The following is a 9,861-nucleotide window of genomic DNA, read 5'->3' on the forward strand; positions in this document are numbered from 1 at the left end:
GGGAACAAGCAGCTTGTCCACGCACAAGGGTTTGGGATTCTAATAGTGTCTCTCTACACCACTTTGGATCCACAGGTTCATAGCCGGATACAGGCAATATTATACTATAGCTTTGTATGCTCACAGCCAAATGTCCACAATTCAGTACATGGTGACCTGTCCATTTAATAGCTTGGCTACACCACATCAACAGTCACCATTGCTGGACACTCTGTGTTGACCTTGGCTGTAAAAGTTCATTCTAATAAAAGCAGACAGTGAATGAGGGACCTTTTTACTGGCCTGATGTCCAGAACATCGACCGAGCCTCCCGTCCACTGTAAATCAAGCAGTGCTATTCACTAAGGCTTCAATAGAAACCTCTACGTTTAGATGGATTGCAAGCTCCCGATGATGCTGCTGGCTTAGACTGAACTGTTGTGTTTATTAGTAGCTGATCACTGAATTTGCCACATTGCCACAAGTGTTTGCAATGAGACATGATCAATTGTAAACAGTGGAAAACCATTCAAGATTTTGCTTTACGGCTCAAATGAAAGCCACAGGTTGGCCACATGAAAGCCAGCAGTGTGTGCCACAGTGTCTGTAGGCTATTGCCCTCTACAGATCCATCTCTAACCCTGATCTGAAGTCTCCAACTAAACTGGCCTGGAATCTAAACCTAATCAGTTAAATGAGATTAGTTTATTTTAATTCTCTTTGTGAGGATCGATCAGCACAGGGGGCATTGTTGTCTCGTGTGGATCTCATGGGTAGACAGTGGTAGTGCCAATTGCCAACCTGGTGGATCTCGGGGGGCTCGTCGTTGTGAGTAATCCTTTTGGTTTGTCCAAGGTCACAGAACAATCAAGAGATTGATTATGAGCAATCCTCCATCTCTCCATCTCTGCCTTTGGGGGATAAACTGGATTAAAGCACTCAGATGACTGTGGAGTTAAGGCTTTAGGGATAGCAGCGAACACAATCAGTATGTCTCTACATGCCTTTTCTGCTTCAATCATCCACAAGTAATCACTGGAAGAAATGGAACTCCCCTGCATTCCAAAGCTGATAGAAAACAGCTAGCGAGAGATGCAATCTTCATATTCTGTGTGACAAAAAGTTGCCGCATAGGCCTACTCACATGTTCCTTCACCTTCATGTTTCTATTGCATGTCACTATTGGTGTTTATAATGGATGACTATTCAGTCCATACTCAGGCATTTGAACATTCATTTCTTTCCTCTTCTCTATCCTTTTCTCTCCCTCTCTCTCTTTCTCTCTCTCTCTTCCTTCTTCCCTCTATCCCTCGGTCTCACTCTCTCTCTCGCCCTCCCTCCCTCTATTTTCCATCTATCCCTTCTCTCTCCCTCTTTCAGCTCTTCAGAGCAGGAACAATAGCCCCGAGTGTTTACACTTCACACTGCATTACTTATACATGAAGAAGATCCTCTTCATTCGTCTTTGGGACTCCCGCAGCGCGTGGCACTCTCAGTTGTCTGTATCACTCTCATTCTATGTCTTCTCTCTTCACTTTTCATCTTCTCTTCATGGACTGAGTCAGAGACGATGCCTGGCTTTTACTCAGGGCTGAGTCCAAGAGCCGCTGGGAAAATAGCCAGGGCTGAGTGGAATTGAAATAGACAGATGATAGACCTGGCCCTCATATTTGGCCACTTTATTATTTCCTGGTGTGTGCGTGGAAGAGCTTTCAAGCAGCCCATTAGATTTTCTGTCCATCTGAGCCTTAACATGTCCATTGAAACATGTTTGTCTCATTATATCCTGTGCTTTCAGTTGTTTATCTAATGGGTATCCCGCTGGGCACACACTGGTTGAATCAACAGTGTTTACACGTCATTTCAATGGTATTACGCTGAACCAACGTGGAATAGACGTTGAATTGACGTCTGTGCCCAGTGGGATGTTGATGGTGTGTCCCGAAAGACCTTTGTAGATTATAGTAGATTTTATTCAATTGAGCGGCAGAAACTAGTTTGAGTTCCATTCTTCTTAAACAGTAGATTAATTAAGTGTGTTTATAAACTATATATATTTTCATGGCATTTCCTTAAAAAAAACCCTGCCATTGCGAGACATTTGTAAGGTGAGATGAGGACATCTTAACGTCTCCCTTGCTGAGCTAATGAGGAAGAAGAATGTAAAATCTGGCATCCCATAATGTCCATGGTGGCTAATTAGAGATCTTGGCTGGTTTATGATCACAGAGCAGAGGGTAAACTGTAACTCCCCCGGCCACACACGTACACACACACACGTACACACACACACACACACACACACACACACACACACACACACACACACACACACACACACACACACACACACACACACACACACCATTTTCACAGCTGTAATAGGCTTAGTTCAATAATGAATGGGCATGTAAGGTACTCAAGGGTTGAATGTGTTTCATATTCTAATTAAGATGTTTTTGTCAACAGGGAGAGAAAGCTGTCTGCATACATGGGGGGGAAACACTTTGCGAACATTAGCCAAATCAGATGGCAGAGAGGCTAAAACATGAGGGACGGTATGCCAATTACAGTCAATGGGAAGGATTAGATCACATTGAGCTCTATCTGAATCCCTGGCTTGAAAATATATTTGATTAGAATTAGGGGTAAAAGGTAACTTTGGTTGCACTTCATGAAGGCCAATACATACTGTATGAGGCTAGCTATGTACATTTAATTGAAGTTGATTGTAGTTCATCCTTAATGTTTTAGGCACAAATGGGATAATGAACATAGTCTGCACTGTAACAGCCCGTCTGAACCTGGCTATTGTTCAGGAGAATATTTTATCCTTTTATATCAGTTTTTCATTTCCTGTTATTAAACCAAGGTTATTGCTGGGGAATCGAACATGTATGAGCCTCTTTTATCTTGCTAACATGTTTGTTGCTACCCCACTATATTAAATTAAATTAAATCAAAGTGTATTGGTCGATTACACAGTTTAGCAGATATTATACCAGGTGCAGCAAAATGCTCATGTTACTAGCTCCTAACAATGCAGTAAAATCTCAAACAAGTACACCAACAACAACAAAAAAGACAGTATACAGTTGAAGTCGGAAGTTTACATACACTTATGTTGGAGTCATTAAAACTTGTTTTTCAACCACTCCACAAATTTCTTGTTAACAAACTATAGTTTTGGCAAGTCAGTTAGGACATCTACTTTGTGCATGACACAAGTCATTTTTCCAACAATTGTTTACAGACAGATTATTTCACTTATAATTCACTGTATCACAATTCCAGTGGGCCAGAAGTTTACATACACTAAGTTGACTGTGCCTTTAAACAGCTTGGAAAATTCCAGAAAATGATGTCATGGCTTTATAAGCTTCTGATAGGCTAATTGACATTATTTGAGTCAATTGGAGGTGTACCTGTGGATGAATTTCAAGGCCTACCTTTAAACTCAGTGCCTCTTTGCTTGACATCATGGGAAAATCAAAAAAAATCAGCCAAGACCTCAGAAAAAAATTGTAGACCTCCACAAGTCTGGTTCATCCTTGGGAGCAATTTCCAAATGCCTGAAGGTACCACGTTCATTTGTACGAACAATAGTATGCAAGTATAAACACCATGGGACCACGCAGCCGTCATACCGCTCAGGAAGGAGAAGCGTTCTGTCTCCTAGAGATTAATGTACTTTTGTACGAAAAGTGCAAATCAATCCTAGAACAACAGCAAAGGACCTTGTGAAGATGCTGGAGGAAACATGTACAGAAGTATCTATATCCACAGTAAAACAAGTCCTATATCGACATAACCTGAAAAGCCACTCACCAAGGAAGAAGCCACTGCTCCATACCGCCATAAAAAAGCCAGACTACGGTTTGCAACTGCACATGGGGACAAAGATCGTACTTTTTGGAGAAATGTCCTCTGGTCTGATGAAACGAAAATAGAACTGTTTGGCCATAATGACCATCGTTATAATTGGAGGAAAAAGGGGGAGGCTTGCAAGCCGAAGAACACCATCCCAACCATGAAGCACAGGGGTGGCAGCATCATGTTGTGGGGGTGCTTCGCTGCAGGAGGGACTGGTGCACTTCACAAAATAGATGGCATCATGAGGTGGAAAAATATGTGGCTATATTGAAGCAACATCTCAAGACATCAGTCAGGAAGTTAAAGCTTGGTCGCAAATTGCTCTTCCAAATGGGCAATTACTTTGCTACCTGCCAATTTTATGTTTTTTACTTTTTAATTACCATTTATATTTTTAGTTTTTCCCTCGCTCTACTTTTTTCATTTAACTTTTTCACCCCGGACGCTTTATCTGGACGTCGTTCGTCAGGACCTCCACCAGCCGATGCTAAGTAGTAACATTAACACGATGCCTTCTAATTGCAGTCGCTGTACTAATATACAGGAGAACGATCACCTTATGGTGAGGATAGCTGTGCTGCAAGCCCAGCTTCAGACGCAATCGTTAGGCAAGGGTAATTTAAGTGTAGGAAAGGATGAAACAGCGTCTGTGCCACCAGTAAGTACAGATAGTAGTTTAAATCCCCTCGCACAGTCCCCGCAGTCAGACAATTTTCTCATGGCTTCTGGAAGGAAATGCTGTAGGAATGCTCAACCGGTGTCGCTCATTCAGCCGACAGAAACTTTTAACCAGTTCTCCCCATTAAGCAACGAGTCGGAGTCAGAGGCCGAGCCTTCTCTGGCCTCTACTTCTCCCGTTACGAGGTCTGAGACGCCGACGCCTCCCACCATTAGCTCTGACAAATTGAAAACCCTAGTCATTGGCGACTCCATTACCCAGAGTATTAGACTTAAAACGAATCATCCAGCGATCATACACTGTTTACCATGGGTCAGGGCTACCGACGTTAAGGATAATCTGAAGATGGTGCTGGCTAAAGCTAAAACTGGCGAGTATAGGGATATTGTTATCCACGTCGGCACCAACGATGTTAGGATGAAACAGTCAGAGGTCAACAAGCGCAACATAGCTTCAGCATGTAAATCAGCTAGAAAGATGTGTCGGCATAGAGTAATTGTATCTGGCCCCCCTCCCAGTTAGGGGGAGTGATGAGCTCTACAGCAAAGTCTCACAACTCAATCGCTTGTTGAAAACTGTTTTCTGCCTCTCCCAAAAGATAGAATTTGTAGATAATTGGCCCTCTTTCTGGGACTCACCCACAAACAGGACCAAGTCTGGCCTGTTGAGGAGTGACAGACTCCGTCCTAGCTGGAGGTGTGCTCTCATCTTATCTACGAACATAGACAGGGCTCTAACTCCTCTAGCTCCACAATGAGATAGGGTGCAGGCCAGGCAGCAGGCTGTTAGCCAGCCTGCTAGTTTAGTGGAGTCTGCCACTAGCACAGTCAGTGTAGTCAGCTCAGTTATCCCCATTGAGATGGTGTCTGTGCCTCGACCTAGGTTGGGCAAAACTAAACATGGTGTTCGCCTTAGCAATCTCACTGGAATAAAGACCTCCTCCATACCTGCCATTATTGAAAGAGATTGTGATAGTTTACATCTCAAAATCTAACATTAAGTAGCCCTATTTTGAGATGTAAGCTATCACAATCTCTTTCAATGACACAAATTTTTGTTGACTTTAATATTCATATAGAACAGTCCACAGACCCACTCCAAAAGGCCTTCGGAGCCATCATCGACTTATTGGGTTTTGTCCAACATGTCTCCGGACCTACTCACTGCCACAGTCATACTCTGGACCTAGTTTTGTACCGTGGAATAAATGTTGTGGATCTTAATGTTTTTCCTCATAATCCTGGACTATCAGACCACCATATTATTACGTGTGCAATCGCAACAAATAATCTGCTCAGACCCTAACCAAGGATCATCAAAAGCTTGTGCTATAAATTCTCGGACAACCCAAAGGTTCCTAGATGCACTTCCAGAATCCCTCCACCTACCCAAGGACGTCAGAGTACAAAAATCAGTTAACCACCTAACTGAGGAACTCAATTTAACCTTGCGCAATATCCTAGATGCAGTCGCACCCCTAAAAACCAAAAACATTTGTCATAAGCAGAGCAGCTATCTACCTACCTCATCCCCTTATTGCTTTTATTTTATTTACTTTTCTGCTCTTTTTGCACACCAGTATCTCTACATGCACATCTTCATATGCTCATTTATCACTCCAGTGTTAATCTGCTAAATTGTAATTTTGCTCCTATGGCCTATTTATTGCCTACCTCCTCATGCCTTTTGCACACACTGTATATAGACTTTCTTTTTTCTACTGTATCATTGACTTGTTTATTGTGTTATTGGCTTGTTTGTTTACTCCATGTGTAACTCTGTGTTGTTGTCTGTGTCACACTGCTTTGGTTTATCTTGGCCAGGTCGCTGTTGTAAATGAGAACTTGTTCTCAACTTGCCTACCTGGTTAAATAAAGGTGAACATTTTTTTACAAAAAAAATAAAATAAGAAACAACCTCCCTGGTATACAGAAAATGCCCAAGCTCTGAAGCAAGCTTCCAGAAAATCAGAATCGAAATTGCGCTACACCAAACTGGAAGTCTTCCGACTAGCTTGGAAAGACCGTACCGTGCAGTATCGAAGAGCCCTCACTGCTGCTCGATCATCCTATTTTTCCAACTTAATTGAGGAAAATAAGAACAATCCCAAATTTATTTTTGATACTGTCGCAAAGCTAACTAAAAAGCAGCATTCCCCAAGAGAGGATGGCTTTCACTTCAGCAGTGATAAATTCATGAACTTCTTTGAGGAAAAGATCATGATCATTAGAAAGCAAATTACGGACTCCTCTTTAAATCTGTATATTCCTCCAAAGTTCAGTTGTCCTGAGTCTGCACAACTCTGCCAGGACCTAGGATCAAGGGAGACACTCAAGGAGACACTTTTGGGGCTTCACCATGTTTCATCGAAATGTACAACTGTGTGTCGTCCGCATAGCAGTGAAAGTTAACATTATGTTTCCGAATGACATCACCAAGAGGTAAAATATATAGTGAAAACAATAGTGGTCTTAAAACGGAACATTGAGGAACACTGAAATTTACAGTTGATTTGTCAGAGGACAAACCATCCACAGAGACAAACTGATATCCTGTTCTTTGTGGGCTATACTCGGCCTTGTTTCAGGATGGTAAGTTGGTGGTTGGAGATATCACTCTAGTGGTGTGGGGGCTGTGCTTTGGCAAAGTGGGTGGGGTTATATCCTGCCTGTTTGGCCCTGTCCGGGGGTATCATCGGACAGGGCCACAGTGTCTCCCGACCCCTCCTGTCTCAGCCTCCAGTATTTATGCTGCAATAGTTTATGTGTCGGGGGGCTAGGGTCAGTCTGTTATATCTGGAGTATTTCTCCTGTCTTATCCGGTGTCCTGTGTGAATTTAAGTACTTTCTCTTTCTCTTTCTTTTCTTTTCTTTTCTTTTCTTTTCTCTCAGGACCTGACCATGCCCTAGGACCATGCCTCAGGACTATCTGGCCTGATGACTCCTTGCTGTCCACCTGGTCGTGCTGCAACTGTTCTGCCTGCAGCTATGGAACCCTGACCTGTTCTTCGTTTTCAACTCTCTAGAGACAGCAGGAGCGGTGCTGACCTGTTGCGCCCTCTACAACCACTGTGATTATTATTATTTGACCCTGCTGGTCATCTATGAACATTTGAACATCTTGGCCATGTTCTGTTATAATCTCCACCCGGCACAGCCAGAAGAGGACTGGCCACCCCTCATATCCTGGTTCCTCTCTAGGTTTCTTCCTAGGTTCTGGCCTTTCTAGGGAGTTTTGCCTAGCCATCGTGCTCCTACACCTACATTGCTTGCTGTTTGGGGTTTTAGGCTGGGATTCTGTACAGCACTTTGTGACATCAGCTGATAACATTTGATTGACAATGACCCCAAGAATACTTCCAAAGTTGTGGCAAAGCCCTGACCTCAACCCTATAGAGAATTTGTGGGCAGAACTGAAAAGGCGTGTGCGAGCAAGGAAGCCTACAAACCTGACTCAGTTACACCAGCTCTGTCAGGAGGAATGGGCCAGAATTCACCCAACTTATTGTGGGAAGCTTGTGGAAGGCTAACCGAAACATTTGGCCCAAGTTAAACAACTTAAAGGCAATGCTACCAAATACTAATTGAGTGTTTGTAAACTTCTGACCCACTGGGAATGTGATGAAAGAAATAAAAGCTGAAATAAATCCTTCTCTCTACTTTTATTCTGACATTTCACATTCTTAAAATAAAGTGGTGATCCTAACTGACCTAAGACAGGGCATTTTTACTAGGATTAAATGTCAGGAATTGTGAAAAACTGAGTTTAAATGTATTTGGCTAAGGTGTATGTAAACTTCCGACTTCAACTGTATATCATCTTGAAATGTCGGAATGAATCCGATTAACCCAAATAGCACTAACAGTATTCCAAATGCAATTGGATGAATTTACACAAGATATACTAAGAATAATATGTACAGCAGTAGATATATTAGAGTGAGCTATGTCAAGAATGCAGTATTTTAATACACAGTACAAAACCCGATGGAAATATGGATAGAATTGCAGGAATTTAGATTCCCGGACCAGAGTCCAGAATATAAATATATATGTATGAATGGTGTGTGTATAGACAGTATGTGAATAGAAAATGTGTGTACAGCAGTAGTTATATAGCATGAGCCATGACTAGAATACATATAGAGTGGGTAAAACAGTATGTAAACATTATTATATGAATTATTATTTTTATTATATACTGGTCATGATCCAATTCTCAGCTTGGGTTTGGTCATATAACACTGCATTCGTACATTAACTCTCTCTCAGTTTTATTCAGGAAAATGTCCCAGCATGTCAAACTGTGACCAAATCAAACAATGATAGTTCTTATGGTCATATCTACTATTGTAAAGTGGTTGTTCCACTGGATATCATAAGGTGAATGCACCATTTTGTAAGTCGCTCTGGATAAGAGCGTCTGCTAAATGACTTAAATGTAAATGTAAATATCTATTCCTAAACATGGAAGGATACAGTCAACATAACTGTTACACCCTTGTTATCATTGTTCACATACACTGCATTCTAGTTTATCCCTATGGTTAGTGTTCATGAATTCTGTGTTATTATTTTTCATAAACAAAGTTTTTGAATAGCAAATGGCTGACTGAATAACAAATGACATGTCTTGGAGGACATGTTATTTGATGCATTCTCATGTAGTCTGTGTGCATGACTTGTGTACATGATGCAATAAAGCCATCTCTCTGCGTTCGCCTGCATGTCTCTGTCTCACGTCTCACCTCTCTGATTTACGACGCAGGGCCGCCTCAGAGCCATAGAAATGATCTACAGCCGATGAGATGAGCCATTGACATGCTGGAACACGCATGCTAACACGTCCCAGCATCCAAAACACCTCCCTCTGAGACTGAGCACAGTTTGGCGATGCTACAGTAGGTTAAGTGATTTATTTCTCATCTGCTGTTTTGCAATCAAGAGATTAGATTTTATTAGATTCCCCTGTCGTATCTTGAACTATTGTCTTGGAAAAGGCCAGGGTTGAGATTTTTTACCTTGACCAGCTTTGGAACAATTTATCATCCAGTTAACAACAGAAATACCCAATTCTCAATATTTGTGTGTGTGTGTGTATTTTGTTTTTTAAAATGTTTGGTGTGGTCGGACATTGCTGTCACCAGTATAGTATTGCTCTCGTCTCTGCGGAAATGCAGCCAGGATGAGAGATGGAAGTAGTGTTGATGTTAGTGTTTTTAGGAGAGTCCGGTAAATTGAGGGAGGAAGAAGAGAACAGAGGGTGTAGATAGAAAATAACTGCTATGGGAGGAGATACCAGCCAATAGAATCATTGAGCACTGAAAAGGT

The sequence above is a fragment of the Salmo salar genome, chromosome ssa04 (genome assembly GCF_905237065.1).
Source record: "Salmo salar chromosome ssa04, Ssal_v3.1, whole genome shotgun sequence".
Classification (NCBI taxonomy): domain Eukaryota; kingdom Metazoa; phylum Chordata; class Actinopteri; order Salmoniformes; family Salmonidae; genus Salmo; species Salmo salar.